Source organism: Euprymna scolopes, chromosome 30, assembly GCF_053919585.1.
Source record: "Euprymna scolopes isolate OS-2025 chromosome 30, ASM5391958v1, whole genome shotgun sequence".
In the NCBI taxonomy this organism is placed as follows: domain Eukaryota; kingdom Metazoa; phylum Mollusca; class Cephalopoda; order Sepiida; family Sepiolidae; genus Euprymna; species Euprymna scolopes.
The window spans coordinates 83,889,628-83,912,889 of NC_136511.1; the positions used below are offsets into that span (position 1 = coordinate 83,889,628).

At 31.4% G+C, this 23,262-nt stretch overlaps 1 protein-coding gene and 1 long non-coding RNA gene across 6 annotated transcripts in view; one reads left to right on the forward strand and one right to left on the reverse strand.

Moving 5' to 3' along the window:
- Positions 1-23,262, reverse strand: part of LOC145254865 (uncharacterized) — a 212,983-nt gene that overhangs the window by 56,116 nt on the left and 133,605 nt on the right. The window lies entirely within an intron of this gene.
- LOC145254867 (uncharacterized) lies at positions 773-7,143 on the forward strand. Its single transcript, XR_013863820.1, has 2 exons — positions 773-869; positions 6,932-7,143. It is a non-coding gene; the product is annotated as an uncharacterized LOC145254867 (long non-coding RNA).

The window sequence follows — 23,262 nt, forward strand, 5'->3', positions numbered from 1 at the left end:
GGAGGTGGGGATCGTGGTCGTTGTTTTGTTTTAAATATTAATGACAATTACGTTCGTTGTTGTCATATATGTGGATTGTGTGCGTTTTTTTTTAGCATCCAAAATTCTCTTTTCAAAACATTAATTCAATTAAGTTTTTTTAATTACATTGCAATTGAAAATGCTGACAAAAATATTCATAAAGATGTATTTTTCTTTCTTTCTACAAGAACATACACACACTATATATATATATATATATATATATATATATATATATATATATATATATATATATATATATATATATAATGACAAGTTGTAAATTTGTAAATCTTCCATTTATTTGGTAGTTAAGATACCTACTTTTCTGACAAAATACTGGGTTATAATAAAATAATCGATATTAAATTTTAAATCATAAAAACTCCAAATCGAATAATCGTACGAATGACGTCTTCAAAATGTACACAACCTAAATGTTTATGTGGTCTTATGATTTTTATTTTAGGAAAAAAGAAATTTGCAATAATAAAAAAATAGTCTCTCTCTCTCTCTCTCTCTCTCTCTCTCTCTCTCTCTCTCTCTAAATTTGGCCAGTTGGGTCACCCGTTGAGCTATGGTTACATTAAATCAGAAAAAAATGAGTTTGCAAAGCCAGTTTAATATGTAATAAATAAAAAGAGAATATTCAAACTCAATCACTTTCTCTCTACTAGTTTTTCCCTTTTGGTTTATAATGGACTATTCCCATCTTTTCTTTATTATATTGGACGTGGGATGGGTAGCAAAGAGACGGAGTATAAAAGAAGAGTGGGTGGTCACACAACATATTATACAATGAAAGAGGATGAGAGTAATAAACAGTAACTTAAGAGATGGGTCACTTGGTGAGTTAATTGCAAATTATAGCTAATTTGAACAACTAAAAGTTTTTTGTTTTCTTTTTTTCCAAATAATTCAAATTCAGTAAATAAGCGACAAACGTTCATTCGCTTAGTATTACATTGAAACGTTGTTGTTGTTGTTGTTCTTAAGGAGCGAAGAAAAAAAATACTCGATATTAATTCTAGACATAAAGGTACTCTCAAATTGACTAAATGAATGCTTCAAAATCATCTTTGAACGCCGACGGTTACGACGTACATGGTTTTCAGCATTTAGTTTTTCATTATTAAAACTTTTACGTACCCAGCGTTGCTCGGGAGTCTTTATCCTTGTTTTTGTTTCGCTTTAAAGAAATATTTGCCCGGAATTTTTTGTTTTATTTTATTTTATTTTTTTTTTTTTTATAAGAAATTTGACAGTTAAATGGCTGACTTGTACTCTGATTTCATTTCGTAATTTTGTTTTGTTTTTGTATATATAGTATCTTTAAATTTTATTTTGTTTTACGTTATTGTCTTTTGAACTTTAATAAATAATCAACTAATAAATAAATAATGTAACAATTATATAAGTATATAGACGCGTAAAAAAAAAAAAAAAAAAAAAAAAAACAATTTGTCTAGACAGAAGAACAGAGCAAAGCCAAATATTTAGATTTTTTTGGCTTCTAATCCAAAGAAAAACAGTCACCTTCGTCTTTTCTCTTTCCTTTTGATAAATAAAATAATTTTTTTTTTTTATTAATTCAGATTTCATTTTTTTAATCTTGAAAACAGTAAAACCAGAGAAAAGAAAAAGGAGCGAGCAAAATGTTAGGTGGACAAAAAGGGAAATAATATATGTCCATTATTTTTCAAGATTTTTTTTCGGTAGAAATTAGCGCTTATTAATTGAAAATAAACATTACTGGGTAAAATAAAAACACGAAATTCCAGCTTTAATTGTATTTTTCAGCAAAACATCGTGGAAAAATTAAATACTTTAGGAATATCATTGTTTTAGAAGAATTCTCGGCGTTGAAAACGAGCACTTGTCGATAATGGAGGAGCGTCGCGCCCGCGGTCACGTCATAATACGGAAGGTCGAAAGGAACAAAACAAAAACAACAATATACTGCCAAGAAAAGTTAAATTTGAACATATACATTGAAATTCACAAAATCTGTACGTCAAACCTATTTATTAAATTTTTTTAAATGTAGACTCGCATCGACTCTGATAGAATAGTGACGCAGTCCAAAAAAAAATACTGTATTTCTTTGGTCTCAAATAAATCCAAACTAATTCAACCAGAGATTATTTTAAGACTATATGAAGATCGTCTTTTGCCAATGAAACAAAGTCTAGTATCTGTTCTGATATTGCACCTTATCCTTTGTCCTGGGTCACCGTCAGTGAAGGAGAAATCTTTCTAGACTGAGGCAAGATTTATTTTTATTATTGTTTCAATTCAGAATGCTCGTTTTGAGGAATTGGACTCCCTTCTCATAGGCGCACATTAAAATTCGACAGTTGTGTCTATGCTATCGTAGAAAGGTCAGCAATTAGGACTTCAAAATCACTTTCGAATCATTTTTCAAACCGAACGACTACACTCGGAATTCGTTCGCCCAATGAGAGATCCCAGTGTTTCCATGAAACCGTAGGTATCGATAGCAAGTTGAACTAACGTGTATTTCTAATAAAATACGTTCTTACGCAGTAATTGAGCACTTTGGTCATTTCTCTTATACAAAACATCATGATAGAAAATAGTTGCCGCATTATTCGTGTGGCCGTAGGAAATACGATTGTTTTTGTTTTTAGCTTTTAAAACTTAAACGGAAATAATTTCTGGTTAGAATTAAAATGTCAAGGGTCATTTTCTCTTCCATTCTAAACGAAAGAAAAGTAGGGTTTTTTTTTCCACTCCAGTAGTGATTGTACTCATAAACACAAGTAAAAACACCGAACGTAAAAATAATCTATCCGTAACTGAATTTTTTCTTCTGTTTTTACTAACGGAAAAATAATCATTTTACTAGAATAAACTTCTATGACTGCAAATTCTCCCCAAAATACAAACCTCAGAAAATTCTTCTTCCCAGTGGATCCTGGTTCGACAAAATCGAATAATCCACAACGTCGGTGGTGGCGAAGGCGATCGGCGAAACAGGCACTTCTTTTTCATTAAAAATTCAAATTATAATATTAAGAAACTATGGATAATGGTTGTGTAAAATATATATGTGTGTGTGTGTGAAAAAAAACGGAAATGTTTAAAAGAAATCAAAATAAAATGATTTCATTTCTTTTCGTTGTTGAGGCTGAGTCGTCCATCCGAACCAAATAACACCAGAAATGTTCTGTCAGAAAAGAAACCGTGTCGATTTTAACATTAACATTTTGTTGTTGTTGTTGTTGTTTATTTATTATTGATTTCTGCCCGAAGTTAATTTTAGCGTGGGAAATCTTCCGTACTTTTGTTTGGATATCGTGTTGAGTGTTGCTTTTTGTTCACATCCGATTGTGGAAAATGACATCAGAAAATCAGACAACTACCGACAACCCGCGATAATCGGGCTGCTCTATTTCTTGTAGTCGATTAAAGTGTGTGAAATTACATAAGATATAAATACGCATATGTTTTTGGTTTTACTTTAAGAGTGTTCAATATACGAGTACTCTACTCGGTAGAGGTTGGTATAAAACGTACTTTATGTTACAAATTTCGCAGTTAGCCCGACGAATTCGTTCGAATGAATGAAAAACAAATGTTGATGTTTATTTTCCATATATAATAGAGAGAGAGAAAGGAGAGGACGGAGAGGGGAGGGAGAGAGTGGAAAAAAGGGAGAGAGAGAGGGGAAAGAGAGGGTGAAAAGAGAGGAGAAAGAGAAAAGAGAGGAGAAAGAGAAAAGAGAGGAGAAAGAGAAAAGAGGAGAAAGAGAAAAGAGAGGAAAAAGAGAAAGAAGGTCAAAGGAGGAGGAGAGAGTGGAGGTCAAAGAGAGACGGGGGGAGGTCAAAGAGAGACGGGGAGGTCAAAGGGATACAGAAAGAGAAGACGAAGAAGTGGGAGGGTAAGATGAAAAAAAGGGAAGGAAAAGTAGTGACATTATATGAGAGAGAGAGATGAGAGGAGAGAAAGAAAGTGAGAGAAAATATTAAATTACACTAACACTTTCAAAACTAAACAATTCGATTCTCATTAATTTGTATCAGCTGTAGTAAAAATAAATATATAATAATTAAAAACTTCTTTGTTTCTTTCCTTTTGGTTTACTTTGCCTATCAGTCGATAACCGGCTTGGTCTTCGATAAAAAAAAAATATTATTTATTGTTCTGTTTTTTTTGTTCGTTTTTTTTTTTTTTTTTTTTTTTTTTTAAGTACGAGAAAATCACCTTTATTTTCTTCTTAAATCTTCAGTAAAATGTCTTCTAGGTTTTCTTATTATTTTTATTATCGAAGCAGAATTCTGCAACTAAAAAATATACACAATGGAATATTTTTTTAAACAACCGGAAAAAATACCAGAGGAAAATAATTTCAATAGAAATAAATACTTCTTTTATTAATTTGTCGTTCGATTTTATTAACATCGTCTGTAACTGTGTGCTAAATTGTGCGTAAAATGTTTTCTTTTTTATGTTGGAAACGATCTTAACACGGTCGGGTGCTAAAAGCCTGCAACCGTTTTGTAGCAGACAGCCATCCTTTGATTGAAAGGACATAGACAAGTAGTAGTAACAGTCGTAATATTAATCGCAATGCGTAGCAATAGTAATAGTTCTAATACTAATCGTAACGAGTAGCAATATTAATAGTCTTAATACTAATTACAATGGGTAAGCGTAAGAGTAATAGGAGTAGCTGTGATAATAGTATTAATAACTATACGTAGTAGTAAAACGTTCTAATTATATTAATAATAATTCGTAATTCTCCACCACCCCCAAGACAATAAGCCGGGAGGAAGTAGTGGTGAGAAGGTGTTTAAGATTAGACCCCCCCCCCCACACACACACACCTTTTTTAATTCGACATGGTTTACAAAATTAAAATGATTGTCATTTAATTTCGCTGAATACTTTTATTTCTCTCAAGATTCAACTGAAAATAATCTAACTTTAATAATATGAAACAAGTAATTTTGAAACTTTTTTAGTTATCAAATTGAGCCTTTTGTCGAGACAAAAGCTGAGTGGATCGTTAGACACAGCTGACGGCGAGGAAGGCAACCTATGTATAGTGTGTTTGATATATTCTATCATTTTTTTTTTTACATACACATTATATAAGTAAAGCCAGCCTGTTTCTCGTTTTGTGCGTACAATTACCATTTTTTATATATATATATATATATATGCACAAGGTACATAATCGTTTCGCCAGTTATTATGTCAAATATCAATCAATATGCTAAACAAACAAAAAAAAATGTATTTCAAATTGATTTTATATTTAATCCTATCAACATTTTAATACTGACTAGGAGCTAACATTCCGAGAATCGAGGCCCTCCTTCTGTCACTCATTAAAAACAGATTTCATTTAAGACATTTTTTTTTTTAAATATCGATAATATATACGTTTTTATTAGCTAACTAGCACGCCTCCTGGTGCTGCCCGGTCGTAAAATACGCATAATTATGATATTTTAATTAATGCAGATTTCGTATTTATTATTATAGAGCCAATTCTATACTGATTATTATATTGTTGTATCTAATGTATAGTCGTGATTTCAAAAGTAAAAAAGAAAAAATGACTGGAACCATCAGCTAGAATCGAAACCAAACATGTAGCTTTCTAGTGTTATTCATTACCATCTGAACCAACGACAAATGAATATCAAAGCTTAAAAAATTAATAGCTATTAACGTATAAATGTATATTTGTGCATATGTAGAGGAGCACTTTAAACCGACTTACTCATGCCAAGTTCCAATTTTGACCACTTAGTAGCTATTTTTACCGACTAGAATCAAAATCAAATTTGTTCCACAGATCAGAATACTCTATATATCAAGTTTCAAGTTCGTAAATAAAAACTTGACAAAGTAGTTTGGTTGAGACCCTTCCACACACAGACAAGATCATTTATATATAAAAACAAGTTAAGCATGCATGGTCTCCCATGAGTGAACGAGGCATAAAAAAATGACTAAGTTCAGCATTTTCCCCTCTCCATTTAGCCCCAAAATTCCCCAGAGGACATCAAATCCTGATGAAAATGAATAAACGGTGCAGTTTTAGGCCTTAACATATGTAAATTTGAGTTCTGCACCATGCAAAAAAAAAAAAAAAAATGACATTTCTACCATCCCCCATTTAGCTCCAAAAGTCGCCAAGGCCTTAACATATTTAAATTTGAGTTCAGCACCATGCAAAACTGCTAAGCAGAAATACACAGAAAATTTTGATCTGGAAAATCCATTTTGTTACTCAAATCATGTTTAATGTTTGTGCAAAATTTCAAAAAAATCCAAGGCGTTATTAAGAAAAGTCCTAACAGACGAACGGACAAGGGTGAATTTACAGGTCCACCCTCCTTTTGTCGGAGGATCAAAAATTATATTCTGTCAGATGATGAGGACATGGTTTTCTCCTTGGGGACCCATATTAGCTTTTTCACTAGTTATTTTCAGTGAATTTCTTATTACTGCAATTTTGGGATGCTATCTTTACATTGGATTTTACTCTCCAGCCACTTGGATTATAATTTCTTTTAGACTATAACATGCACGTGACTATCCAATTTTTTCATTTTCTTTGGATTACGCCAATCTTTTTGAACTTTTCTTCATCGAACCTGGACTTCATTGGAACATCCTTTTAATCTATGCCTTTTTATATTATCAATTTTTCATACAAATAAGTTTTCAATTTATATTTATGTGCTAACTAGTAAAATTTATAGACTGCCTATAATATCCCCTGTCAAACTTTATTAGTTACCTCCCTTTGTCAACGAAATTTTTTTTACATATATGAAACCATGTTGAAAAAAAACAAAAAAAACAATAACTCCAAGAATACGAAACCATCTACAGAGCCAGTAACTTTTCTCCTTTCTTTACCCAGATGGTGACCAACATGAAAGTCAAAGACTGAAACATTGCACAAATAACTATCAAGATGAGAACAATAGTCCAATCAAAACAAGTAATACCAACAATCAGCCCTCATCTAAAAAATTCGGAACTGCCTATAATATAATTTTGCTAACTACGTTTCCTCTGAGGATACGAGTCATTCATTGAAACTTCATGGAATAAAGAAAAATTGTTAATTTTTATTTGTATTCCTTGTCAAAAAATTTTAATTTACAGCTTAAATCCAATTTTGTGTGTATATATATATGTGTGTGTGTGTGTGTGTATACATGCATATATGCTATCAGACTGCCGGAGGTTGCCTGGTCATAAAATATACTTAAATGATATTTTAATTTATGCAAAATTCGTATTTATTATTATCGTACCAATTCTCTATTGATTATTATATGGTACTGAATATATAGAAGTGATTTCAAAAGTTGGAAAAAAATATATATAACATGAGTGCCATCAGCTACCATCGAAACGAAAACATTCAGCTTTTCAGGGTTATTCACTACTATCTGATATCTGAGCTAAAACAACATGCATATCAGAACTTTACAAATAAACATAACACATAAATGTATAATTGCACATGCATAGTCAAGGGAACAGATACAAATTACAATTCAGCTTTACATACAATAACAAGGCAAACCAACACACATACACACTGCCAAATACTCACATACATATATTACATATGCATATTATTCACATTCTGAACATTTTGACTTGTAATTACTAACCCAACTTTCTTCAAGCACAAATTTACATGAATGAACATTTCATGATTGAAAGTAACTCATATTTTTTATAAAAATGTTCTGTATTAAAATTTCGTTTTTGTCCATTTTTCATTTACAAAACTGTCTGTTTTAGATAGCACTTGCTACCTGGAGACCCTTCTATTCTATTAATGTTTCATTTATTTCAAGCCACACAATATCAACTCCTCGACTAAATGTAAATACTTTACATTTAAACCTTTTCTGTCAAACAAAAGAATGAAGACATCCAAACTTCAAAATTTTGTCAATCTATGAAAAAAAAGAAAATTCAAATATTATCAGGCAAGTTATGAAAAACAAATCTGAATTTTAATACAATCTATTAGACCTCACAAAAAACGCATATCTTCAACAAACAAGCATACATATGAACTTTAAAATCTATTAAACAATATTGAGAAATCATTCCAGAAGAGAATTACAAATACTTTTCTATTTCCAGGAGAAAATTGATTGAGGGGAGGAATTTGTCGTTGGAAGAGGCAGCAGTAGTAAAGAATATTACTTATCGATTTTTGATTGAACAAAATCTTTAATATTTTTTCAGCCGATCAGAAAATTCTAACATGTACTATAAAAAGCCAATAGACAGTTTTCTTTCTCTTTTCCTATAGAGACAACAGACGTCTGTATCGAAATCTTCTCTAGCCCTTGCTCCTTTGCATTAAGTAACAAACGAAACTAGAGACACACAAGAACAACCCATGATAAGAGGGAACACATGATGAGAGACTTTCTTGGACAACTAAACATCCAGTGAATCACATACACTGTCCAACAAATGCACATAAGTTCATAAATACATTCTCTCATTTGACAAAATAAAGGTTATGTGATATTATCGACATCCACCCCACAAATGTTAGAAAGTAGAGGACAAAGAAAGGCACTTATGCATGACAGTTACATGAGAACTGCCAACAAATATCGCTTGTCAGGAGTCGATAATTCTTCCTATTCTAAAAGTTAGTGCAAACTAAAATTATATATTTTTTATACAATCTTTCTGTAAAAAAAAAAAAAAAAAAATATTAAACCTCTATAAATTTTTCACGTTTGTTTAATTATATTTTGCTACCTTACCGAAAAAAAAAAAATTCTAAAAGCAATCTATAAACATTTCATGTTTTTATTAGATTTATTTTATTTTCAATTATGAATCACTCATTGAAAAAAAAATTATATTTTGATACATTTTTTATCCAATGAAGGTTTCAATTTTCATATATTTTTTTGTTATTTATTTTGTTATATATTCTTGTGTTATCATAAACACTTGTTTATATTTGAGGTTCATATAATGGCCGCTATATCGCAGTTCTCCTTAAAAGAACAGGGGTCGATAACTCGTCTCTGATGCTAAGATGTAACTGTCATACAGAAGTGCCAAAAGAAAAATATGACGAAAAAAGCTGAAACAAGTTTATCAGCAGAACAATGAAGAAGAAACTGTTCAGAAGTGAACACAAAAAGAAAGCAAAAATATGATTGTTAATTAAGGTGTGGTGATAGCAGGAACAAGAGATCGGTCAATATATTTTACAGTTAGTTTTAGGAGTGTCAATGAGTTTTGTGGCAGTTTATGAAAATGGAGTTACAGTTCGGTTTGCAACAGTTGATCACAAATAGAGCTGAGGACAATTATGAGTTGGTCACATTTGAAGGCAGCTTGTGAGTAAGCTGATATCAACTGAAATTGAAGGCAGTTTCCAGAGAAGCTGATATCAACTGATGAACATCGCCTCAACACAACATAGATGTGGACCTTAGCATGTAAATGGTAGATGGTGTCACACACAGTGAAAGTGATACTTGCAGAAGGTGTTGAACTTTGTGTTATTTTATATGTATTTTTGATACTTGTGAATCCATGTGTGCCCTCATTGGCAGCCATCAATGTGAAAAACAACGACACAGCCAGAAGAAAGGATGAAAGAGAAGATGAGTGAGAAGAGAACCATGGAAACAACATTGGGCCTTGCAATCATTGTTGAGCGGCTAACACATGATCTCATCACAAATACACATATCTGGTTTCAATTATTTTACACGTGTACACACACAGCAACAATCATGTGTATTCAATTTCTCTTCATACAAATAACCTTTTCACTCAATTCTTGGGAAACTTTTTCCTTGGACATTTTTGAAATCTTATTCTTTACAACCTTTAGGATTTTCTGAACACATTGAATAATATTCATTTTATATGGATAGATTTTGCCATTCTTTTTATATTACTTTTTTTTATTTTTACAAGTATAATTAATGATTTAATTACCAAATGATACTCTAATACTTAAATTTAACTTTCAAAATCCTGTTTTAACAAAGTATTTTATGTTTTAGATTTTGACCAGAATTCCCCCTATATTAAAAAAATAAAAAAAATAAAAATCTGTATGGTTTACCCTGACAAAACAAAAAAAAAAATCATTCTTTAAATCGTGTAAATTGATCAAGTAGTTTTATTTTTAAAGAAAATCAAATTTCAAAAGTAATTTATGAGAGACTGTTTCACTTAACATTTTGAAAAATTTCTAGAAACAAAGGGAGATAGATCAACATAATTCAAACTTATAAGATTTTTGTTGTAATGCCTATGAATTCTCATTAATCGCTTAAATTTTCTTTATAAAAATAAAAGTACTTGATCAGTGCATGTGACTTTTGGAATAAGATATTTTCGTTTCATCATAGCTATGTACATCAGACAGATTTTTCTGCATTTTTGGTATTTAATATACGGAAAATTCTAGACAAGAATTGATTTTTTTTAAGTGAAACACAGTTGCAACTAAGACTCATAAGTAATATCATATAGCGAAAACTAGTTAAGATTTTTTTTTTAATTGTAATTTCTCTGAAGCTGTGAAGAATTAAAAAATAACGTTAAAGACTGTAGAAGTAGGCAAAGTCAAAAGTCATGACAAAGTCGAGCCACGCATAACATTAACTCTATGTTGAACAACCAAGTGTAAAAAATTTTTTAAAAGTTAAGATGAAGAAAATGTTTTAAGAGAGAGTTCAAAAGTCAAGTGCCATGGAAAGGTCAAACACCTTTCTCAAGAGTGTCCAACACTTTAGCATTGTTCCAGAGCAAGAAAACATTTTAACACCATTCACATTCACAGTATTTCTCTCACTGGATTTAATATTTAGCTTTCTTTAGAAGGAAAGCTAAGAAAAAAGGGGAGGGGGGAACAATCAACCACCGTGCATATTGGATGCGTAACATTTTAAATACCCTTTTATCGCAGCCTTCTCCACACTCATCTCTTTGTCTTCCTCTTCTCAAAGCAGAAAAGACAGACGATGCATTCAGGTTTACAAAAACTGAACAAAACATGCAGCTGATCCAATGGCAGAAAAAGTGCGATTTAAACGTCAAGCAGTTTTAACTCAAAGATGAACAATTAGGGATAACCATTGCAGGGAGGTATTCAACACAAAAAAAAAAAAAAAAAAAAAAAAAAAAAAAAAAGCATACACAAAGCCCTATTTATGTGCTAAAAATAAATGCCTTTAATAACATAATACTCCACTTGCTGAAGCACTCGTCTATGCCAAGGAAGAAGATATATTCTTAATAGATGTTCATTCAATTCATGAATTGATGAATGAACATACCGTTTCAAAGTTCAGTGTGACAGACGTATAGAATAGTACAGAAGTTTGAACACATTTAAAAATCAACAAATAATATCAAATACATATATATTATTTTATTAAACTTAATATTAACCTACATAATCGAATTGAAAAATCTACATAGTTAAGATATAAGTAATGTTTGTAGGTGGTAACAGTAAAGAAAGTTATGAAAATATATTTAAGTCTCTGTGTAGCTTCATTGTCATAAATATATTTTCATAAATTACTACTTAGCTCTACTCACATATTGAGCACTGTTGAAATAAATACTGAAAATCGATACATAAAGCATATCTCCATATAACATTTTATGTGAATACTAACAAAAAATACCCGTCCCAGGAGAGTAACATTAATTAAAACAAGTGAAGCATGCATGCATGGTCCCCCATGAATGCACAGTAAATGAGGCATAAAAAAATGACCAAGTTCAGCATTGCCCCCCACCCCTTATTTAGCCTCAAAAGTCCCCAAAAAATCCTGATGAAAATGAACAAACGGTACAGTTTTAGGCCTTAACATGTGTAAATTTGAGTTCTGCTCCATGCAAAAAAAGAAATGACTAAGTCCATCATTTGCAACCCTCCCCACCATTTAGCCCCAAAAGTCCTCAAGGCTTTAACATATTTAAATTTGAGTTCAGCACCATGCAAAACTGCTAAATACACATACATTGGAAATTTTGGACAAATATGGTAAAATAGTCCCAAAAATGGAGTGTAAAAGAGCCCCTGGGGCACACCCAAGAGCTATCACGAAGTCTAGACAAACAAAACTATATAGAAATCAGTTAGTTACAACTTTTCAAAACGTTTTATAAAAATCCAAGGCATCATTTTTTTTTTTTAATAAGCACAAAAGTGCCAATTTTAGTCATTTTAACTCGAAAGGCACCCCTAAGTGAGCAACAACAGTTTTCCTGAAAAATCCATTCTGTTACTTTTTTACTCATATCATGTTTAATGTTTGTGCATTCCAAGGCGTAGTTATTAAAAAAAGTGAAGACAGAAGAACAGATGAATGGATAATGGTGAATTTACAGGTTCACTCTCCTTTTATCAAGGGACCAAAAAAAAAGCTCTGCATCACAAAGTTCACAAAGATAAAAATTAAGATACAATATTAAACTTTGTCAAAAGTCTTCCAATTTTGATTTTAGAAAATGTCTAAAGCTTAAGTTAAAGGGGTCTTAAGAATTTGAAATAGAGAATCTTAATTGGTGTCTAATGAGAGTGTAGATAAAATTTAACACATAAATATTAAAATATTCAAATAAAACTGAAATTAATGTCTAATGCCTTTAAAATTTCACAAACGTTGGAGGTATCCAAATTTTCACAAAGGGGCTTCCACCCTCTTTGAATTAAAGTGAATATTATATATATATATATATATATATATATATATATATATATATATATTATGACCCCTTAAAATTACCTGTGTTTTAAAATTCATAATGATACAGTAAATTAATTTAGGAGTAAATCCTGTCATACAAATATATAAACATTTTTTTATAAATAAATATTTATTATACACAAAGATGTTTTACGTTCACTAACAATCGCCAGTGTGGCTTATATAGCTGTACTGCTCGTCAAACAATTTGAATCTTAAATCCAAGTAATTCCAATCCAACATTGTTAATCATTCAGCCACTGTGAAAGTTGTATTTAAATGAGAAAAATAGATTTTACAAAAAGTCTCAAAATGTGTTCGATCTGACAAAGGAGAAAACTGTCACAATATTCATTTAATAATTATTTTTTTATGAATAAATATTTATCATATACAGACCTGTTTCATATATATTTCCCCAAAACCTCTGGCTTTGATGGAGGGGGGACTAAAACTTACTAGGGTTTCAAATGATCCGAAATAACAGCAAGGGGAGACTCGATTCCAAATATTCCCATCTCCCCTCTTTTGGAAATAGGGTACAATTATGAATATCTCCAGTATAAATTAATCCTTATACGGTGAAATTTACTATGTATGAAAACCAAATAGGAAAGATATGAGAAATATTTGGAATCAAATCTCCCTTTGTTTTTATTTCAAATTATTTGAAACCATAGCAAGTTTTAGTCTCCTCTCCATCAAGGCCAGAGGTTTTGAGAAAATACCAGATATTTTGTATTTCATATGCAAAACTAGGAAAACAAATGACTATGATCAAAACATTTAATGGCTGTAAAAAAGTGCTATATATATATATATATATATATATTATATATAGAAAAATACAAGCATGAAAAGTAATATAGTTAAGATTAAACTTGGAAAAGTAAAAGGACTAGTTATTAAAACTGGAAAAAAAAGATATTCTAGTAAAAAAATATAAGTTTATAACTTAAAATATTACAGCATTAAGAATTTATATATAATTTTAAATTGAATTTAAAAAAAAAAAATTTAATGCAATATTTTAGGTTATAGATATCTTATCTTTTTCTTTTCAAATTTTAACAACTACTCCTTTTACTTTTCCAAGTTTAAGCTTAACCATATTACTTCTCATGCTCGCTTTTTATGTACTCTGTGATTTTTTCAGGCTTTGCTTTGAAATAATATTTTTTGTGTGTTCAATATTATACGTATTGTAATAAAAAAATTATAACCGACTTCTTAAATTGACTAAATAAAAAAATCAAATACAAGACATAATTGTGTAAATAAATAGAAAGAGGTTAATCACACCCAAACCCAAGATATTCCTTGTTTACAGAGAGAAGACCTCCTCAACCGAACTTGAATAATGTTGAGTGAGCACGACTCAGCATTGAAAATTAAATTGTGCTGAAGTTCGCTGCACATGATGGGTTTTTAATGAGATGGTCAGTTATTGAAGACCCCTTTGCAAGCATGTCCGTTGCTCGGTATGTCCCAGTTCTGATTTTGCTAAATATGTGCTGTTGGACTCTCCCATCCAATCTCAATGTTGTTCAAACTACATAGTTGGCACCGCAACTACACTCAAAATTGTAAATTACATTATTATTATAATAGAACATCTTCTGTAGAGGACAGCATTAAAGTTTTTGTAGAAAGCACAACATGCCCATTTGTAGCAAAATAACATTTTTAAACCGTTGAGCTGATTTGTTTGGCAAATTTCTCACTGTCCCCAACCATGGTGAATTAAGATATATTGGACATTTAGTCACTGTTTGAACTTCAGCTTCAGAAAATTCAGTTATTCTTCTTTGCATAACTGACCTAATCACATCAAGAGTGTACCCTTCTTGGATAGATTATCAGTAATTATTTTAAATTCCTTATCCAATTTGGATTTTGAACAAATATGCATGGCATGATGTATTAGGGTCCAATTTAAATTGATCTTACATTTTGGGGGGCAAAATGAATCCCAGCATGTATACAGTTCCGTAAATGTAGATTTGCAGTATATTGATGTAACTAGATGGTGTTTTTTTGTTACCAATATATATACCAAATGTTTAATATATATATATATGTATTTCTACTCAAGATACATTTTATTATTTCCATAAAAATAATCTGTAATTAAATTTTAGCATTTATATTCTATCCCTTTTGAACTTGCGGGCCAAGATAAAGTAACAGTATTCAAGCATAGGAAGGAAATGAACATTTGGTTTGGTTGTTTACATCAAAAATTACAAACATGTGGCCCACATATTTGCATGTGGACAGTCTTTCTGGGAAACCACGAATGCCAACTGGAGAAACTTGAATGTCTATGAAACTCTATTTTTGAGTGTCTAAGGTCGCTCTGTAGACAACCTGGCATGAGAATACTGCTCCCTACAAGTAAACTGACTAAATATTCAACATCACAGAATATTTGCAAACTAAATAAGATCTCCCCCACAATAGCTTATACAAGGAATGGCACACACAGTAACAGCACTAAGCTAGATACTCCACCAGACTAGATGAATTTTTGTCCTTGAATTTGGTAAGAACATGAAACCACAAGAAAGATATAGCACAGTTAATTGATCAATTAGTGAGCATAAACTTAATATTCTTTACTAACTCAATATTTGAGGAGTAAAAGAGCTTTCATGAAACATTTGAATAGCTATGTACTTCTTATAAAGATCAAGTGTTAGCTCTCACACGAGGTCTCTTGATTTCTAAGAACTTTAATTCAAGTAAAATGAAAGAAAAAAATTGACTTTCGCCTCCTTTCATTTTTATCTAATTTAAAAAAAAAAATTTTATTTTAGCTTAGTTAGTTTAAAAATTCTTTATTTATTTTAGCATGGTTAGTTTAAAAAAATTTTATTTATTTTAGCGTTGTTAGTTTAAAAAATTTTTTATTTATTTTAGCGTGGTTAGTTTAAAAAAATTTTTATTTATTTTAGCTTGGTTAGGTTAAAAAAAATTTTTTATTTTAGCTTAGTTTAGAAATTTTTTATTTATTTTAGCTTAGCTAGTTCTCAGAAGTCCAAGCAATCCCTGCTGTGATTAACACCTGATTTCTTTATTAGTTGCATTTACATCTGAGGGTTTTTTGAACCACTGACATAGTCCCTTTTTAGAACAACCATTTGAGAATTGCAACAGCTTGCTTTACCAGAAATTATGTAGATGCATGTTTTCCAGATTTTGTTTGATTAAGCTCGTATTATCCCCATGACAACAGATATGTTTATTTCTTTCAAAGGCCTCATTGTTTTCTAATAAATTTTGAGATCTTAGTATTTTATCAATATTTTTTTTTGTGCTCGGCTCTATGGATTGATTTGTTTTCATAAGTTATTGATAATAAATATTAAAGAAAATATGCATTAATCAGGGATGCAAGTAGCCAATGGCAAAAAGCTGAACACACACACTCATGATGAGAACAGATTGAGAAATTTAGATCAAATTCAGCATGTGTTGGACAACGTTTAGAAATTGACTTACAAACTCACCGATCTCTGAACAATCTAAGTTTATAAAAACAGGCTTAGATCTAATAACCTCAGAGGAAGATTAAATCTGGACAGTATATATAGCAGTGTGCAGAACAGGAGACTTCAGTGATTTGGTCACATGAAAAAAATCGATGAGAGTTCTTGGCTTAATATTAGGTTAGTGCAAAAATAGTGTTTTTTGAAGTTTAACTTCAATAGATCATAACTCCTTTCATAATAAATTTTATTAATTGAAATAAGAACCATTAGAATCAACATTTTTGCCAACAAGAAACGAGTTTATTCATCCCATTAGCAAAGAAATCCAGAGTTCTGGAAGTGATGAAGTCATTGAAGGCCGATTCGGCATCATCTCGGCTTTTTAAGCATTTTTCGCGCAGGAAGTTGTCGAGATGCTTGAAAAAATGATAATTGGTGGGCCACAGGTCCGGTGAATATAGGTGGATGAGGTAGAGTCTTGTAGCCCAATTCATTCAGCTTCTGCAGAGTTAGTTGAGCAACATGTGAGTGAGCATTGTGATGGAGGAGACTTGGTCCCTTCATATTGACCAATCTCTGACACATACGTTGGATTTTTTTGTGGCACATGTTCATTAGTGGTTCCTGAGCCAAATGCACCATTGATATCATGAGCTGTCTTGGCAGCTTTTCTAGTTTGAACTGGAACAAGAAAATTGTGTGCATTTGAATTTTGTCCATGCTGTCAAAAAATCTGCAAAAAAAATGAATGCAGAGATCGAGAACGTTGACGAATAACACGATTTGATTAGAGCGAAAAATGCGCTTTAAAATAACATGGTGATGATATATATCAATGAATTAATTCAGAAATCTATAATACAAAGGGCAAAATCTGTGTAAATGTATGCCTAAAACTTTCGACAGAGGCGACAGATTTTCATGAGATCGGTATCATTTTGAAGCTCAACCCTTCGGACAACAAATATAGAAAAATTGGCGAAAAACATTAATTCTTTCACCCTTAACTGGGCACTTTTCTATAGAGAGGGGTCACTATTTTCGCCGATATTTGCGAAAGTTATCCCCTCTTTTCAATTGTCTAGCCTTAATTTAAACCTGTGATGGACGCAACAGCAAACACGTCATTTTTTTTTTTTTTTTTTTTTTTTTTCCACATTCTTTTCCTCCTTCGCAGTACGGGTTCAAGCCGCTCAACAAACACTCTGGCAATGCCAGGCACCCAGGCTAGTCATATATAAAAGTAACATATGTGAGAAAAAGATATTGTTTTTGCATCAACCTAATAAATGTAGAACTGTTAAGGTCCAATTCACACAGAAAAGCTAGCGAAAACGTGAGAAGAAATGATAAAAATGGACTGGAAAGAAAGAGGGACAGATAAAGACCTGACCAGTGATAGGTCATTTGGAAATCAATTCCTTAAAGCTGTCTAACACATGCCAACATGTAAAATGAATGTTACACTGGATATGATTTCATTAAACAAAAGCTGCTATTATTCTCATAGCTTGGAACAGTGTGGGAAGGGGGTAACATCTTTCTCAATGGTATTCATGATTAAATGAGTACAAGATATTGCCAAGGCTGCTGCAAAGATGGAAATTTACTCACGCAAAAGAGAAAAAAATTATGTATGGATTATTATTGCTACAACTTGGCTGTTGCATCTATTACTAGTCTGGATAAAAGTATAGCACTTGTGCCATCCTTGACCTGAATACTCCCAACTAACCTAACAAGCAACAAAATCCCACCCCTTCACTGTTGATGTCCCCAGATACTGGAAAGCCTCCTACTCTAATAGTTCCTTCCCTCGGACTGCTAGACTTTGGAATTCTTTCTATTTCCTGCTTCCCTGACTGTATTGACATGCAGAAATTTAAATGTAATGTGAACAAACATCTCGCTGCACAACTACCTACACTTCAATGTGAGACACGGTCTCAAATAGTATATTGTATGTCTTGTTTGGGGAAGAATCTCCTCAGAGACATTTGCCAGAAATATTTCCTTAGAAATTCATGGCAGATTGTAGGGCAAGGACACACAGTGCAAATAGACAAATCACTCTTCAACATAAAAAATGTTTTCAAAAACTTTTTACAAAAACAAGAAATGTTTTCATTTGTTGTTACATATTAGTTTACAAAAAAAGTATTTATTTATGAAACTTACAATAGGTTTTTTGTTTGTTTTTTTTTTTTGTTTTTTTGATATTGTATTTCCATTTATATACTGAAATTACTATACAATAAGAGTTTACTATCATACTTTTTTTTATGCTCTTTTAACATTTAAAAATTTGATACATTTCACTGCTTAAGTACCAAAAAGCTAAAGGTTGACTATCAGAAAACATTCTCACCAGGTTGACCTTTTCAGTTGATAATATATTTTAAGTTCATGGAGACAAAAATATTTTCTTAAATTTTAAGAAAGAAAATAATTTCCAGAGGAATTATTAATAGCATTGTCCTTTTTTTTTTTAATTTTTTTTTTATTTGATGGCAGTTTCTACTTTGGAGGACAAGTAAAGACACAAGAGAAGGACAGAATTTAATGTCCGTTTTACATGATGGCATTTGTTGAATGCCTTTTGACCCCCAAACTAACCTATCCCTGACCAGGTAATTATGCAAACCTGAAATGAAATAGGCTTTTCTTTTGAAAGTCATTTCTTTAACTGAGGCAAGATATTTTATAGGCTGAATGCCCTTTCTGATGCCAACACAGTGGAGTGATGGGGATCAGTGCTTTCATCGAGACACCATCTCTAAGCAATTATCTACCAAGACTAAAGAGCACTTTACTTGCCCTAAAAATATAAATATAGTGCTTAATAAGTTATATAGAGTAATTTATTTATAAAAGTAGCCAAGCTTTGCTCAGGCCCTATATACCATTCATAACTTTATGTGCATATATATATATATATATATATATATATATATATATATATATATATATATATATATATATATATATATATATTAACAAGTTTGACTCGTGGCTCAGGTAACCTCCATCTAAAATTTCAAGTGTTTAGACCCAAAATTGTCAGAGGAGTTTGGTAGAGTCTGCAAAGGTCAACTCTTTCAACTTTGACCTCTTGGCAATTTTCGCCCAAAAACCGATTAAAAAGCTTGCTACATGTCTTAATACTCTTTATGTAAAATTTTTAATGTTTACACCCGAAATTTGCTGAATAGTTTGCTAGAGACTGCAAAGGTCAAATCTTTTAAACTTTGACTCCTTGGTAGCCAAATGTTCGACCAAAAACTGATTAAAAAGCTTTCCCTATGTCTGAATACACTTTAAGTAAAATTTCAAATGTTTAGACCAAAAATTGGCTGAGAGGTCAAATTTTTTTTATATAAAATTTTTTAAACTTTGACCATAATTTTGATCCCTTAACATTTATTGTTTTGAGTTCAAATCAAGTTAAAAAGTTTGATCCATGTCCGAGGAACTTACATCTAAAATTTCAAGTGTTTAGACTCAAAATTGGCAGAGGAGTTTGGTAGAGTTTTCAAAGGCCAAATCGTTGAACTTTGACCCCTTTACAGCCAAATTTTTGGCCAAAAACCAATTAAAAAGGTTTTCCCAAATCTCAATTTCCCTTAGGTCAAATCTCAAGTCTGTAGACTGAAAATTAACAGAGTAATTTGATAGGGAAATGTACACACAGACAGAAATAGACAATTTTACTTTTATAGATATATGGATTTACGAAAATTCTGTAATATATAAAAAAAAAAAAAAATTTGTTTCATTATATGACTTAAAATAAACATTGCTTTGAAACAGCTGTAAACTTTATAAATGTTGTGTATATGCTTTATTGGGAACAATTTCAAATTGATTTAAATCATCATAAATACCATGCAACCAAATATGTATCGGTGAAATTCAATGTGAACTTAAGAAAAGGCTAAATGTACATAAAATAACAATATCTTAAATGCACTATTCTCATGTTACAACATGATCATTTAATTTGAAACAAGCTAGACTCATTAAGCTCATTTTTAATAAATCTCACTCAATATGCGCACAAAATAAACATTCACTGAAGATGCCTTTTGAAAACATCTTGAATTTATTATTCAGAAAAAACGTTTTGAAAATGGTCAGAAATTATATGAATTAAGATGTTTTTAAATTTTTACATCTATATATAGTCTCAATTTCTTTTATTCTTCAAATAAAGAAACAAACTCATTATGTTCATCAAAAAAGTTTGTTTATTAATTATATAAGCAAGCAATTGTTTTGGCTGCTACTTGCATCTAGGATAAATGTTTTTGCATGCTTAATTTCCTTAAAGGGAATTTTCTTTAAATAATGTTCTATTGTTAAGTGTTTTTTTATTCAAGAAGTCTGAATGCTTGAAATTTTCCAACCGGTATTGAAACAATTGTAACTTACAATGAAATACACTTTTTGTTGCTACCAATTCCTTTTATGAAGTCTTGGTTTTATTAATACAGTATATTAATGCTCAATTATGAAATATGATAATTTTGTAGCTTACTTTTTAAGTCATCTCTTTTTGGCTTAAAATTTATTGGTATATAAAAAATTTACTGAATTATAATGAACCCAGTAAAATTCAGTATATTACAAACAAGTCTATATATATATATATATATATATATATATATATACACACACACATGGTTCACTGTATATGCATTTTTACTTCAACATGGGGGCTCATCAATGCTAAAATATACACAAAAAATAAAAAACAAAGTCACTTCCACTATAGGATAACTTTCTTGCATACCGTCTGCTCACATTAGAAGACTTTTTTTTTTCACAAGTCATAGCGTCCTATCATCATATTCCATGCAGAAGTTATATAATCAGGTTTCATGGTTACAAATAACTTTAATACATATGTATGACTGTTGAAATGAAAGCAGCAACCACAATAAAAATGCCAAAGAGAAATGAGTAATTAGCATTTTCATTTAACACCTGGAAGATTGCTTCCAGCACTGGAGACCACTTGAAGTATATTTTTGCCAAAAACGTATCTTGGTTATCGTCTGTATATAAATCTCATCTGTCTGTTTAAATGTATGTATGTATGTTTGTATGTCTGCCTAAAACTTATGACAGAGAGCACGGATTTTCACAAGATCAGTATTTCTTTTGAAGCTCGACCCTTTGGGCGGCAAATATCGAAAAATTGGCTTAAAACATTAATTCCTTCACCTTCAACTGGGCACTTTTCTGCAGAGAGAGATCACTTTTTTCCCTGATATTTTAAAAAGTCAAGCCCTCTTTTCGATTGACTAGCCTTAATTTAAACCTTCGCCACTTCCGGTTTGGCGATAGACCCAACGGCAAAAACATCACATTTTTTTTTCATGTTCTTTTCCTCCTTCATGATACGGGTTCAAGCCTGCCTGCCTGCCTACTACCACTTTTTTTTTTTGCTCAACACACCTCCAAACACCCGGGCAACGCCAGTCACCCAGGCTAGTCTAACATATAAAAGGCAAAATGGGTGCAAGCGTTTGTATATGTCTGCGAATGGCTTTTTGCATCGGTTAGAACTCACGAGGAGTTTTCTTATACTTCCCAGATCGTAATATCTCAGATTCACAAACAGACATCGTCTATCTTTTTTTTTTTTTTTATCGAGTTAAACAAAATTCCCACAGTGCTGTCATCTCCAGTGTTTGTCTTTTTTTGTATAAACAAAGCAAAACTATTAGAACACAACCACCTGGCCTTCGGGTCGGGTGGTATCTGTTCTGTAATTGGTTCTTGATCAATGTAGAGGAAACCCTTGATACTGAGACAATTACTATTTATTTGGATACTGTCAGAATGCTCCTTTTTGGGAGAAACTGGTTTTCCCCCCCACATTAAAAAACGACCTTGTATCTAATTTGCTTTCATGGGAGATTTAAAAGCAACACCATTTCTGCAAGTCATCTTTTGTTTTTGTTACGTCAAATTAGAATGCTTTAGACTTCTGGTCACGTCATGAAGTAGTGGTAAAATGTCAGATTTTCTTTCACTTTCTTTTCTACCTTCGCGTCACGGGTTCGAGCCTGCCTGCCTACTACCATTTTTTTTTTTTTTTTTTTTTTTGCTCAACATACGCCTCCAAACACCTAGGCAATGCCGGGCACCCAGGCTAATTTCAAATAAAAGTTAACAGGATCTATGGAGAATGACTATGCACAAACTGAAGTTTAAATCCAGCAAATTTTAAGAAATTTTCTGGATTTTTGAAGGATTTAACAATTTTTATGGCTCATTCTGTACATGCAATAACACTATATATAAATTTAAAAAAAAAAAAAAAAAAGGGGTATTTTAACACTTTATAAAGGTTTAAAAAAAACAAGAAACTACCGGATTAAATCACTTCAAAGGGACGGGAGAAAGCAAAGAGCAAGTCACATATTACCCCCACTTCTTACCGTCAGAAATGAATTCAGAGAAAAATCCACCACTATTTCGATAATGCAATGTTTGCTTTCCTTTTTGTAACTTTACATATTTTTATATGAATATTAGTGCGAACATTGTTAACACACATTGTCTCCAAAATCAATATTGATGGCGGATACACACTAATATATATAAACTATAGTCATCCACAGATACCGGTTTCGTCATCTACAAGAGTGTAGTTAGATGTGACAAGTGTGAACACACAGATCAGAAATCGAAGTAGTCAGCCACATTCAAATATGGCAAGTAGTAAGGCACTCTTGCACTAACAAACAACTTCATAAATAGGAGAAATATATATATATATATATATATATATATATGAGGTGAATATTAGAAATATTATTTTGATGAGATAGAGAGATAAAAAAGGAACAAACAAAATTACATGTCCATCAATGCTTCGTCTTTATTGTAAGACTTCTTCTGGATGGATGAATTGTACTGGTATTTTCTTCAATTCATTCATCCAGAAGAATGATTACAATAAA